The 14,895-nt window shown below is 36.0% G+C and overlaps 1 pseudogene; it reads left to right on the top strand.

Annotated features, from left to right (window-relative positions):
• The first annotated feature begins 1,005 nt into the window (after window positions 1-1,005).
• Window positions 1,006-2,079, top strand: LOC115291140 (annotated as a pseudogene).
• The last annotated feature ends 12,816 nt before the right edge of the window (window positions 2,080-14,895 follow it).

The following is a 14,895-nucleotide window of genomic DNA, read 5'->3' as shown; positions in this document are numbered from 1 at the left end:
AAAAGGACAGACTTGTTGAACTTCTTTATATCCATATAACTAAATTCTTTGCAAAGCTTATAGTCATTATATATATTGTATTTTCTATATTTACCAAATTTCTTTATTTATTTTAATAGAAATATATTTTATTATATTTATTCAAAGATAATTCAAGGAGACTTGCAATTAATTAATTATATTTTTATTACCAACCTTTTTTTCTGCCCAATTAAGCCTGATAGTCAAGCTTCTGAAGTGCCATTAATCTTATTTATAGACGGAGGTAATAAAGTCCAATGTTTCCAAGAGACAGGCAGTAAGATGAAGGAGGTAAAATAGGATTGTAGAGAAATTATATGAAAAGCAGGAGTCCAAAACTCACATTCAGGTGACCATTGCCATGTTATAATTTAGGACTAGCATTACTTGATACACTGTTTGTTTTTCCCCCAAAAAGAATCCAGAAATCCAGAGCTTTATAGGTGAAAAGTGAAATGTCAAGATTTTATTATTATTATTTTTAATTCAAATGAAACCTGCTGTGTGTTATATTTGTCTCCACTTGCATAGGCAGCCAGTTTTTTTAGAGTGTCATGGTTACTACAATTGCTGGGTATAAAATTCATGAATAATTATGTAATGAAGGCAAACACTGGATTTGCAAATTGACAGATACTCCTGTTAAAATATATTTTGTTTGTTTTATTTTTTTCTGTTTTGTGTGTGTGTGTATGTGTCTGTGTGTTTTTTGTTTGCTTTTGCTTTACTGTTTTGTGTGTGTGTGTGTGTGTATGTGTTGTTGTTTTTTGTTTGCTTTTGCTTTACTCTTTCTTACTTTAGTTGTGTAGTCATCTATCTGTCAGATATTATATAACCATAATGTGTCTGACTTGATATTAAGGACTAAAATTACAGCAGTGAACCAACAATGACACAGTTCAGTGTTTTTTTTTTTTAGAAAAGCTAAAAAATAAACAAATAATTTAAAATCATGGTAAAGCCTGAAGGAAAGGAGCAGGGAAGATGGCAGCTGTGGTGGCAAATTCAGTGAAGTTTTTTGGGGACCAGCATTACAAAGATACCATGAGCAATAATACAACTATAATGTCTGCCTCTGTGCTGAGCACAGTGTGTGCCTTCCTTTCTTGGATTCACAGCCTAGAGTATCCAAGAACAACTGTTATCTCTGGATGGGAAAGAGATGCCCAGGTCCAGGAATGGCCTCTGGACAGGTGTACTCCTCCCCTGCCCTACATATAGCTACTGTATGTACTGTGCCAATAGGAAAAGAAGTGATTCCACCCTTGTAAGGATCCAGGACTTTTTTGTTTTGTTTTACCATCTATTAAACCAGATATAGACCAGACCCTGAAGAAAAAGGGGTCGATCTCTCAAGATGACAGCTGTTTAGTGGCTCTATTGTGCACTGGCCCCCTGGAGGGTGGTGAGGTGTCCTAGATCCAGAGAGAATGATGACCACCTGATGAGTTTCCTGTGACTGACAGCCAAGCAGGGAAGCAGATTCTAGCACCAAATGACTTCCTGGATAAACTTGAAGATGAGGACTATGAAGAAGACACTCCCAGGCATCTGGGTACAGGGGGCCAAGGTCTGCGCAGGGCCCATAAGAATCTGGATGCTTCCATCCTGGGGGATCAGGACAAGCTCTGTGACATCTTTAGACAATGTTACAAGAATGGGTCAAGTCTCAGTCATCACTATGCCCACTCCCACTTCGCTGAGGAGCAGAGTGAGAATGAGGAAGACTCACAGCCACCCACCCTGGCTTTCCCAAGAACAGAGGAGCAGAAATCCAAGAAGGGTCTGGAAGGGCTGACTCTGCCCAGCAACTAAGCAACGAAGAAGACAGGACAGCCCAAGGAGCTGGTGTCCTGATCTGACTGAGGCCACTCAGGGCACCTGTCTTTCCTGCACTTCATGCTGGTGATGATGGCAGCTGTGAAGACCTGCTGCTGGCAGTGCATCTGCAGTATGTGCCGCCCCTAGGAGAATGATGACCTGCTGCTCTTCTGTGATGACTGTTACGGAGACTACCGTATGTACTGTCTCAACCCGTCCATAGGAAACAGTGTATAATGTGCCTGTTTTTTAACTCACAGAAAAAGCCTACCTCTGAAATCCCCTTTTTGTTCTTCCTGGACATGCGGCCCCTGCCCATAACTGAATTGGGAACCTGTTCCTCCTGCTCTGTTATCCTGGCTCCTGGGTCGCAGGGAAGCCACATGGACATCCTTCCTTCCCTTGCATGCTCACTAGCAGCTGGGAAGAGCTTCACACCCTGATCCCTCAGTTTTTTACCTGGTGACACTGAGGTGGAGTACTTGTGGGGACAGTCCATACCAGGACACTCTGGAGTGGCCTTCCCCTTGGCTGTTGGCAGGCCCTAATTCATTGTGACTTTGGAATTGAGGTGTCTTTTTTCTTTCCTTAGTTCCTGTATTCTAAACATTAATACAAGTAACACTTTTACACAGAAAAAAACATGGTAAGTGTTGAGACAGATCTAAAAGTTCCTACCACCCCCCTCACTATGTACTGTGGATGAGTATTTGCTCTATAGTTCATGGTTGAGTATTACTCTTGGAACTCTGTTTTTACTGGTTTTGTGTGTATGCAACCCTATGTAATTAAGTTTAACGAAGTATAGGCCTCACCATTCATAGGTCTGAAGATTATGCTATTCAAAATGAACTAGAAGTCATTTAAATGCTGTTCATTTTTCCAATAGCTAGTGAGAAGTATTTGCAAATTCTTGAAAACTTTATCTTGTTGCTGAAGTCATATGTGAATTATAAAATAATTCTTGAGAGATAGTGATGTTTTTTCCCTCAAGCCATTGGAGGGGAGGTAATAAGATAATTCCCAGCCTGGTTTTGTTGTAAGCCTGGTCCTCAGCCTTTGAAACATGTTGTTATCAGATTGCCTCTCCTTTGCTTTCATGTTAAGGTACTTGAACAAAATAGTCCTTTACAAAAATCTATAAGAGAGTATGTGACTTGTTTGAATTAAATCTATGCCCTCAAGAAGCTCAGATAAGGAGGAGGTGGAGTGAGAATCAGTTCTATTTTATTCCATTTTCTAATACTTTCCAACCTCACCATGGTCTACAAGGATTATCTGCTTCTTAAAACAGTTCTCTGCTGTTCTAAAATGTTTACTTCCAACAGGAACTTGATGGTGTTTAGCATCTCTGCGCATTATATTACTTTTGTTCATCCAGTTAAGACACCAACACGCCAGGGCTTGGTGTTGAGTTGAAGGTACTATCACAGCTTTCTGCTCTCCTTATAAAGAGTGAGCAGTTCACTTTGTTTTATCAGAATGTTCTATGTGCGTACTCTCCTCTTAAATGCTGTGCCTTCTTGGTGACTGTGTAACAGTTCTGATTGCTTTAAAAAGTTATGCTTAAGAATGCCATAAAGGAAAGGAATTTATACATCCTTATGCCTCTCATTTTGAATGGTATACATTATTCTTTCCCTAGGGGCAAGCAAACAAATATTAAAGATATTTTCAACATGAAGTGAGGATTGAGGGTGCCATTATAGGCCACTAAGTTATCGTAGTTAAATTTTCTAATTCATCTGAATCTTAGTTTTCTTTTCTGTAAGATGAAAACAATAAAATGTATTGACTTGTTGAAGTTGATGCTGTTTTAAAATGTGTACAGAAATATTTTTTATAAAAATACTGAATTAAGTACCAGGGAATATTGAAATATTAATATGTTAATTTTTTATTAACTCCTTTACTCACTGGAAATGAAGGCTTGGGTATGGGGCAGTAGGAAATCGGGTTGAATATATATATATATATGTGTATATATATATACACATATATATATACATGTGTGTGTGTGTGTCAATACATAATGTTATAGGGATTCTAAAAGAGATCACAAAGATGCTGAGATTACATATTATTAGGTTTCCCATATCACAGACTCTGTTGTCTCTAAGAGACCTTCTCATGTGAGCTAATTTACTATGAATGTTTTGATGGCTTTTCTTCTCATCTTTGACTTGCATGGCACAGAGAAGCATAATACCAGTGGCATTTAGAAGAAACCCTAAGTCAATATCATTTAAGATGATATCACAGTTGTTCTGCCTTAATTGTAAAATGTCAACTCACATGGTCTTCATCAGGGGAACTTGCTGTCCTAAAAAAAAAAAAAGACTAGAGCTAGAAATAGTAATAGATCTTAGCATTATATGCACTAGCAGAGCACCTCTCAGATAATACATATTCACTTGATTGGCTGTTTGCTCTCTGGTGACACTGGATATCTCTGGGCGTTCAGAACTATATTGCAGAAAGGCATTGAGGACCCCACCAGCATTTGGAGATCTTTGTGCTTTCACTCTCCCTCATTTCTTCTTCAATGCATGCTGAAAGAACTTACTAGGAACTGTGAGTACATGATCCATTCTTCAACAGGGTAGCCATTTCCAAATAAATGATTGATATTTTATCTGAGAGGTATTTTCCCCCTTGTGGTTTGTATGGAACAATTCTATCCTAAATAGTATGGTCATGTTCTGACGTAGATACCAACAAGGGGAAAGTTAGAAGTAGTTTCCTACTGGCATGTTCAGCTTTATCAATTCAACATTTTAGAAAATGGTACAACTTCAATTTTCAGAGTAAAAATTAAAAAAATAAGAGTAAAGAAAGGGAATCCCTATAATATCTGAGAATTATTTGACTGTCATTCTTTTTGTGAAGTATTATTTCTGTGCTTAATCTGTGCACAGTTCAAGATTGAGTGCTATGAAAAATTCTGGGGGGAAAAATAGAAAGAAAATAAAACAGAGTTTTTTTCTTAATATGATTAACAGATTCCAACTTTATTTTACTTTGACTAATACTTTTTTTTTAATTTTCCTTTTGCATAACTCAAAACTAGGCTTTTTTAATTTTCATCCTTGGCAGTGGAGTAAAAGTAAAACAAAGAGCAAAATGTGACATTGTCAAAAGAAATTCTGGAAATTGCAGAAACTGGTTAGGTGGAAGCAAGTGCTTCTGGTGTAAAATTAATATTTTGTTAATGCACTTCTCAAAGACTGAGGTACTGTGATAGTGCAAGCAGTTTATAGTCATATACTATTCAAGTGTGTGTGTGTGTGTGTGTGTGTACATTAATTGTTTACAATAGGAAATATCACAGCACTCTCTGAATTACTGGGGTTTTCCTTCACGTGGATGCGTCTGGCAGTTCAAATCAATCCAAAATTTCACTTGCTTGAATGCCCCAGATATCTCTTCTAGAGCAGAGAATCAGCATGTACGTCAAGTTCACTGCTCTCCAAATCTGTGTCCTACGCCTCCTCCTTCCTCTCTCATTTCTGATGTAGGGCCTGACTAACAAACTTTATTATGGGAAAAGGAGGAAGCAGTTAACTACACATACAGAAGATTGCTCAAGTGCTGTGGGAAAAAATCATGATCTCCTCAGGCATTTGAAAGAGTAATTATTTGTACAAGTGCAGCACTGAGGTAGAGGTTTTGTGCAATCTAGTGCAGATAACCAGGGACAGGCAGGGACCAAGTCTAAATCCAAGTGCATTGTAAATATTTTTAGCTAGGCTGCCTTGATGAGAGTCTCGATCTCATCTTCAGTGGCCCTAGGCAACTTCCTGTTATTTAGTTGGTTAAATGGAATTTAAATAACTAGCTAAATAGAATATGGATTTTGAATAGCTTGAAACTTTATAGAGATAAACTAAGGCTCCCAGAGTGAGCCTTAAACCATAATTTTACTTTCCTGTTCTTACAATCTTTTGTTTGTACAGTCTTTCTTTATTCTTCCTAATCTTTCCTGTAACTCAGGTGGGTACAGATCAAGCAGTGTAGGAATTCATTGAAGGTGAATGGCATTTGCATTTTTTCTTAGAATTATTGTTTGCTTCATTGAATTGTTATTGAATAATTGGTTCACCACCTCAGTAGGAAAATCGTGTTCACACACTGATAACTTGAGACTGCAGAACAAGCCAGTAAAGGTGACTATAAGGCAAATATGGAAAAATCTCCCACTGAATGATGGTAAAAGAAGTCTATGTTGGTTTAAAAATATCTGAATGATATTTTTATCATTGGTGGCTCAGACAATAAGAAAAGGAAGAGGCCTGAAAGACTGAAAACTTTAGTTCTATTCCTAGATTTTTTTTTTTTTACTTAGGAATTAAGTGACCTTAGGCAAAACATTTGCCCTCTTAGAGACTTGTTTTCTCTTGAGTGCTAAAATGGCCCAACCAATCTCAGAAATGATTATGGCAATCAAATGAGATAATATATGTTGTATAGCAATATGTTCTCTCTCTACATGTATACTTGCTCTCATTACAGATAAGGCTGGAATTGCCTTGAGTAGGTACGAGTAAAAACTTTTCTGCAGTGATAGATTTGATTTTTTTAAGTAATAAAAACTTCTTTTACTTGAATGATATGTTTAGAAGAAGCTCTAGTTCTTTTAAATCCAAGAGTAATATAAAAGTATGGAGATCATTTCTGCCCTAGTGCCCAATTTCTTATGGTTTCAGCCTAAGTTATTAGTAGAAAAGAAAAATTCCCTGAGACATTAAAATGTAAATGAGGAAATAAGATACAGATATAGTTTAACAATGTTTATGAAGTTATGTTTTGTTACTAAAATTTAATTTGGAAATTCATATGTACTTTTTCTCCTTTCTTCTAAAATACTCTTATGCAACATAGATTATAAGATCAAGTCAACTTCCCACTATTACACACACATATACACACGCGCACACACACACATTGTGTGTGTATGTATACTTACATAGATGGCATATATTTATACCATATTTGGAAAGAAGGCTTACAGCCTTCTGAAGCAAATCTAGACAGTTTAGTAGTCCACACATTCCCTTAAGGAGTTTAAAAGTTTAAAAGCCCATGCACTTCCCTCCAGGGAAAGTCCTTTCCAGTCCTTTCTCTCACCTATGTTCTATATCACTCTCAGAGAGTGATAGTCCTAGCTGGTTATCCTCCCTGTTTTTTCAAATATTATTCTACGATTCCTCATAGTTTAATGAGTAATTCTTGAGACCCTGGTGAATTCCCAAAGGTGAAATTTGAAGCTCAATTATAGTAGTTAGAAAAATATTTTGGGAGCAGAAAGGCCTTTGTTATACAAAACTCCAAACTATATCATTTATATATCCCAAGCCTCCCATTTGCTAGCTCACCCTGACAGCTAGCTTGTCATTTCTAATAAATGGCAAGGTTTTCCATCAAGGAAATGAATATTCTTGGGATGGTTCCCTCATATAGAGCTAGATATTTATTGTTGATGCTGATATAAATGATAAAGGAATGTTGGTGTTTAAGAAATGTTATTTATTACTTAATGCAAATTGAATTTAATGTCACAGTAATATTACATATCAAAAATGCGTTTCGATTGAGATTTAATCTTATTATTTATAACACCTCGGATTTATTCTTGCCTAGTGCTTATTTTTATAATATGACTTCTTCCTGCCCTAAGCAAATGCACAACTTATGTATGGAAACTAAATATCCTGATTGGATTCATGTAATGATTTTTGTTCAACACACTCTAGAGGGCTTCACCCATATTAAAGGTGCCCTGAATCTCCATGTGAGACACTCTCAGTAGAAAGTCAGCTGACTGCCCCCCTTTAAAGTAGGGTGGAGTGCTATCTATGACCTTGAATTCCCAATTGAGAGTATAATCATTTCTATTTAATTTGCCCACTTCCTTTTTATTCTTTTGTGGTAATTGGATGCATGAGGTGATAGAGGCTGCTTTGTTTACTTGACAAAAGCTGTTTCTCTTTCATGACTTAAATATGTACTTAAGATGTTCCGTCAAATAACATTTCCTCAGGCTACGATACACATTGTAATATATTCTTGAAAAGCTTATTTAAAAATCACATCATGGTTTCTAATTTATCACATGCTTCTAGCTAAAGGAAACCTTTGGGTGCTCACTTCCTTTGAAAATGAACACAGTTTCGCTTATAATTTCTGACAATTCACACACTATCCAGAATTTTTATGTTATTTTTAGGGGTAGAAATCTAGTGTGAGCAAGGAGCTAGGGATTTTATTTTGAAGCCATGTTCTCATGGGAAAGCACATTATTTTTAATTAGGACACATACACAGATCTCTTTAAAAATAGCAACATTTTATAAAGATATTTTTTAAAAACCACATTACAAAAGATTGAGAAAAAGTTACTATTTTTATAACACATCATTTCATTGAGGGTAGCTTTGACTAAAATAAGCAAAATTGGTGGAGAAATATATAGAGTTCTCCCACTCATCTATCCCCAGCTAATAATGGATATGATTTCACCAAAATCCAAATTTTACGTTTCTAATGATTACATATCTAGACACAAATTGTATTTCTAGTTCTATACACCCCCACCATGCTTGTGATTAGGAGATGGGACTCAGAAGGTATGTTGTGAAAGATTTTGGGGGGGGAGAAAACAAGTTATTATTTTTAAAAAAGATATTTGCATTGTATGTATATTAAGTTCTTAGTTTTAATAGTTAATTCTAAGGGGCATGTAGATACAGTACAATTACTATTTTTTCTTCTTAAACATTTTTTGAGAGAGAGAGACAGAGATAGAGGCAGCATGGGAGCAGGGGAGAGAGGGAGACACAGCAGAAACAGAGTGTGAGCTGAGAGAGAGAGGGAGACACAGAATCCAAAGCCGGCTCCAAGCTCCCAGCTGTCAGCACAGAGCCCGAGGCAGGGCTCGAACTCATGAACCATGAGATCATGACCTGAGCAGAAGTCAGACACTTAACTGACTGAGTTATCCAGGCGTCCCTGGTACATTATTATATTGTATTTTGTATTTTGTATTTTGACTATTAAGAATATTTTTTGTTATTTGACAAATAGCCAAAGGGGATAATTTACAAAATATGCATATGTAAAATTAACACTTTAAAAAGAAGTCCATGAAGTCAATGAAATCAATTTTGTGTTACTTTAAATAATGTAGTTTATTTAAAAATATCAATTGAAATTGAAGTTAGGGTTGATTTTTTGAAATGATAATACAGGTGATCCTAAGCCTTTGTAATAAATTTCACAAATTTCTCTTTTCTTTTTTTTTCTTGTTTAATCCTTGAATTCTTTTCCTAGTAAACTAATCAGTTCGAAAACTGTGGACCCTCATAGTTCCTAGATTCCATATTTGTGAATTAGTCTACTCACTGAATTTTATTTGTATTCTCAAAATCAATACCCATGGTGTTTTCAAGGTCATTTGAAGCATGTACATGTGTAGAATGATAAAAAAAAAAAAGTTGAGTTGCCTACACAAACAAGTATGAGGTCAAATAAGGCAAAGCTTTGCTTTCTTGTAAAGCAATTGCTTGCAAATTTTTTATAACTCCAAGTTCAATAGAGCACAGAGGTATTTTATGTGATTTTAAAGATGCTTTCTGATGATTATAAGTTCTCACACTACAAATAATGTCCTTTATGCAGTCTATTTAGTTACATTTTCTTTATTTTTGTGCATTTTGTTGGTGATTTTACCTTTTATAAATGTCTTCCAAATGTAATGCTAAAGTATTGTCTGATTTCCTGAAGCTCCAAAAGGCTAGGATGTGACTTAATTGAGAAATTACATATGTAAGATAAGCTTCGTTCATGTATGAGCTGTAGTTCTATTGGCTGTGAGTTCAATGTTAATGGATCAGTAATACATTAAAATAAGGTGTCTTTTAAACAGAAACATATAATAATATTTTGTATTGATCAGTTGATAAAAACATTGTGACCGGAGTCTCACAAGTACCTATCCCTATGTTTTCCCTCGTGGCAGTGATTCGGTATTCACTAATTCATTGTTACAGGCAACTTTGTAGATAATAACTACTTACACAATGAGAATCAACTGGATAGAAGTTAAGCTTCTCAGCACCAGTGACTTATGTTGGCATTCGTGTTCTTTATGCAGTAGTTTGTACAGGGTCTTTTGTGGGAGCTTATTCAGCTTAATCTAACCGATATGACTGAGGCATGTAGTGTTTCCATTTTTAGAGACAGAATAGAGAAGAGGTTTTAGTCCATTTGATGTTTCACACCTCCTTACATTGATCTTCTCTTGACTTTAAATGTTTCATTGTAGGATGGATTGTAGATAGGTAGTGAAAGAACGGCCTCAATCCTATTAAAAAAAAATCTGTAGTTTCACTTTGTAAAATGGGTTGTATACCTTTGGGTATAAATCATCACCTGAGGTGAGAAGGGTGTTTGTTTCTGTTTCACTTCATGACATACTTTAACTGTTATACATACATGAGGGTTTTCTGCTTTATTTGAGGGGAAAATTATCAGATCATGGTTATGATAAAAGAACTTAGCACCATACTCAATATGAAGAATATGTTTACTGTTTTCTTTTCCTTCCCTGCATGGCATTTCCTATAGCAGTAGCCTCCCTTATGGCTACATTTGACCATGGAAAAAGAGTGAAAGATACCATCAAACAACATGCATCTCACATAAGACTCAGCAATGATGAGCTTATGAAATACAAACCTTAGACATTCTTCATTAGCTTTGCTTTGGTGACTGAATCCATCCAACCAACAAAGAGAAAGCTTTTGCTGTTGCTACAAATAATCCATAATTTTAAATCTGAAGGCGGATTTGTATTTGTGGAGCTATACATGCAGTCAGATTTTATGCTCCCTTTATTGGTACCCAAAGATTGGTTTGTAATTTACTGCTACCTTTGCTCTCTTGCATTAGATGTCTGGAGAGAGGAAATAAGGATCTGGACTCATGATTTCTTTTCTATGATTTTGGAAGCTGTTTACTTACCCAATATCCTATTGTTTGACTAAAGCTCTATAAAACTACAAAAAAAAGTTTATAGTAAAACTGCTGATGTGGCCTCAGCCCAAGCGTTATGAACAGTGGCACTATAATAACTTCTGTGTAGCTAGTAAACCACTCTACTACCAATCACAGGGAATACTCTGATGAAGCAGTACGTCACTGTGAGCTACCTAAGGTCTCTTTGACAGTAAATACTATTTTCTCAGTTGTTTCTAGATAAAATTGAGTTAATATGTTTTTATAATTCCAAGTTCAATAGAGCACAGAGGTATGTTATGTGATTTTAAAGATGTTTTCTGATGATTAGAAGTTCAGATTAATATATTTCAAGTTTTTGATATGTCATTAAAAAAACATTTGCCAGGGCAGGACTGAGGTAGCATATTTCTTCTTATGATTTCTTATGAAAACTTCCCCGGAATGCCAGTATATACAAAGGAAATGCTGACAGTTCTAAAAGAAATGTTTATTGTAACTCTGCCTAGCCATTTTAAAAGTAAATATTCTGCTTTCAAGTTATCTTTGGCATTCACAGATCACAGGGAAATAGAGTCTTTAGTTGCAGCCTTTTGGGGGCAGATGTACACAGTCATCACGATTCATAATTCTGTACAAAATCTTACCAGTGTGTTCAGGTAACTTGGACAAGAGTTCTTTATTAAAAGGAGGCTTATGAAAACTATGGCTGTTTTAACAAAGATTGCTATTACGTACATTTCTGTAGGACAGTAATGTACAGATGTAACGTGTCTCCTTTCCTGTCTTTCACAATTGGCCGGGGGCTCTGACGAACCGGAGGTAGATTTCTTTTGCTGAAGCTTTCACCCAATAAGACTGCACATTCCTTGATGCTGAGACTGGGGGACCTGGCAAGTTAGCTCCCAGCTGCAGACTCTAAATAAAGACTTCCATTCTTCAACTACATGACTGCAGCTTTTTTTTTAAGTTCCACCTTTTCATAGCAGAGGTCTTTTTGTTCCCTGCTGTAAACTTTTGTTTGACATGTGAGTACGATTCAGTGTCATCATGCCCTACAAGCCCTGGTGTTTATGCAGCTCTTGGCTACTCTTTGACATGAGGTTCTATCAATCTGCGGTGTCTTCTCTCTGCAAAGTATCTTCTTTATTACTCCTTACTATTCCTTCTAGCCTTTGTACCTGCTCTTCCTCTTGCCAAGAAATTCTATAGACATTTTCATGACTTGTTTCCTTGCTTCATCTAACGTCTCTCAGAGAGGCCTTCTCCCACCATCTGTTATACTAAATACCCTGATAGTGACTTGTTTTTATTCATTGTACTTGTTGCTACCTAAAATGATCATTTATATCTTGTGTTTATTTTTTTTTATTTGTGTCTTTATTTGTTTTGATCACTGGAATGATACTTCTTATGAATAGGAACCTAGGTGTTTTTTTTTTTTTTTGGTGTTTTGTGTTTTTACCCAGTGTATCCCAAACTTCAAAAATACCCTTAGCACAGCACAATAAATATTTGTTTAACAAATTAAACTATTTCATTGCTAGTTGTGCATTGCCAGATTCAAATCCTGACTCATGTGCTTGCTAATTGCAAACCTGGAAAAATTACTCAACCTCTCTGTACTTGTTTCTTCATCAATAAATTGAGGGTAATCATAGGACATATATCTACCCCACTGAATTATTCTAAAATTAAATGGATTAATTCAGATTAAGCCCTTGGACAAGCACCTAAGTATATGTTTAGTGCTGGCTAGTATTGTTGCGTTTGAGTTAAAATATTCAGAAATGGAAAGAGACCTCTACTGTACATACTACAGGATAAGGTGGAATGGGATTGGGTGAATTAGAAGGAGTTCAATTAGAGTATAGAATTAGCTTTCTTCATTTGCTGGTCAGTGAGTTAACAAATGCAGTGAATTTTATTCTAAATCTCCCAAATGCCTCTTCTGTATTGTGAACAGCAACTCCAAAAATCTCTGTATGTAAATATTTGCTTGTCCCTTCTGGAAAGCTTTTCCAACACAGCACTCCAGACACCCACTCCAACCAGTCAAAAATGATGTAAATTCTCTGAAAGCATTGATTTTTGTCTTCTTGATTTTTTACTATATCACCAGAGACCTAGAATGGGTACTGGTACAGAGAAGGTACTCAATAAATATTTGTTGACTAAGTGATTAAATGATTTTCTATCTTTGACTTACAACTTGAGTTTCAGGTAATGGAAGCATTTTTTAAGTTTATTTATTTATTTCAAGAGATAGAGGAGAAGAAGAGAGAGAAAGAGAGAGAGCATGAGTGGGGCAAGGGCAGAAATAGAGGGAGAGAGAATCCCAAGCAGGCTCTGCATTCTACACTGAGCCCGATGTGGGGTTCAGTCTCACCACTGTGGGATCATGACCTGAACCAATATCAAGAGTTGGATGCTTAACTCACTGAACCACCCAAGCACTATTTGTAAAGGCAAGTTGTAATGCCTCCGTTATACAATAAATAGTAGTGAGAAGATACTACCTTACATCACTTCCATTGTACCTAAGGTTTTTTAACTGAGACAAAGGACTTACATCAATCTGCCTGTTACCCTAATCTGCTCACTCCTCTGTTTTGTTCCTGACTTGAGGTATGTCCAGTTTACCACATGATAATCAATGAGAATGTTTTCTCATGAACATGTCACAGTTATTTTTCTATGACCCTATCCCGACTTTGACATGTGCCTTCACGTTTATTCACCCTTTCCTGGTCTTCTAATCTCATTCACATCTTTATTGTCCTGTTGTTGCTTCCTTTCTATCAAACTGCAAAATCATCCTGGACCATCTTCATGACTCTGGTCATGGGCTTTATTTTCCTCTTTTCTCTAGTTCTACTCCTCTGCTTCTGGGAACCATGGCACTTAGCTGACAGGCTGCTGTATAAGTTCTAGGCCACATGGATAGTCATTCTGCCTGGGGAGTCTTGCAGCTCCCACCTTCTCCCACTTTATCTGATGATAGAGTGAATAAATTCATCCTTCTAGCACAAAGTCTCTCTCTCTCTCTCTCTCTCTCTCTCTCTCTCTCTCTCTCTCTCTCTATTTTTCATAATTGTAATACTTACTGCTCAATAATGACAATATAAGTGTTAAGCTCATGGACCTGATATAATTTACATTCAATCTGATATTTAAGGATTGTCTCTTATAAGGACTGTTAACATAGCTAAAGGACCACAATACAGGTATTTCACACATTTTCCAAATGGCCCTTATTTTCAAACGTCCACTGAGTGCTAACAATCTATGTTGAGGAATAATGGCCCATAGTACACATTTATTCACCAAATTATTAAAAAATATATTAACAGAATTTCTGGATATGCTGCTTAGATCTTGCTACTTAGATGGTCCACGTGTTACTACTCTGGGGATCTATAACAGGTCAGTAGTTTTATTGATGAAAACAACAAATGGAATGCTTGAGAAACTCTACTTGCATCCTCCCTAATATTGTGGTATAGGTCCTCCTCTGTATAATGAATAACCTTAGATTCCAGCACAAGTGACTATACTTCCTTGTGACCTGGCTTTGTCATTTAAAATGTCTGTACTGCCTTACCCATACAGGTTTTGTAAAGATCAAAGAAACTGATGCACATAAAGCACTCAGAAAAATGCCCTGACACTTAACAAATATAAATAGGTAAGATATTAAATATTAAATATAATTTTCCTTGCTACATGAACATTTTAATCCATAATTAAGCTTTACTCAGTTTTCTGGAGTTAAATATGTAGAATATGGATTTGCAGGAAATACTTTTCTCTAAATTATAAAATATAATTCTGTTTCTTTGAGTATAACATGTGCAAAATGAGAAGGAATAAAAAAAGATCGTAGACTGTTTTAAGAGCTGCTCTAATTCTTCTCTAAACATACATTTTGAAAAGAAAAATAATCTTATTTTCTATAATTATACTTAATACAGAAAGGAAAACAAAGGATAAAAGAAGTTCTGTAGCTTGAAATGTAGGAGTGACACCCTTTGTAGGG

The sequence above is a fragment of the Suricata suricatta genome, chromosome 5 (genome assembly GCF_006229205.1).
Source record: "Suricata suricatta isolate VVHF042 chromosome 5, meerkat_22Aug2017_6uvM2_HiC, whole genome shotgun sequence".
Classification (NCBI taxonomy): Eukaryota; Metazoa; Chordata; class Mammalia; order Carnivora; family Herpestidae; genus Suricata; species Suricata suricatta.
The sequence above is the reverse complement of the archived record's forward strand: the minus strand, read 5'-3'. Positions and strand labels throughout refer to the sequence as shown.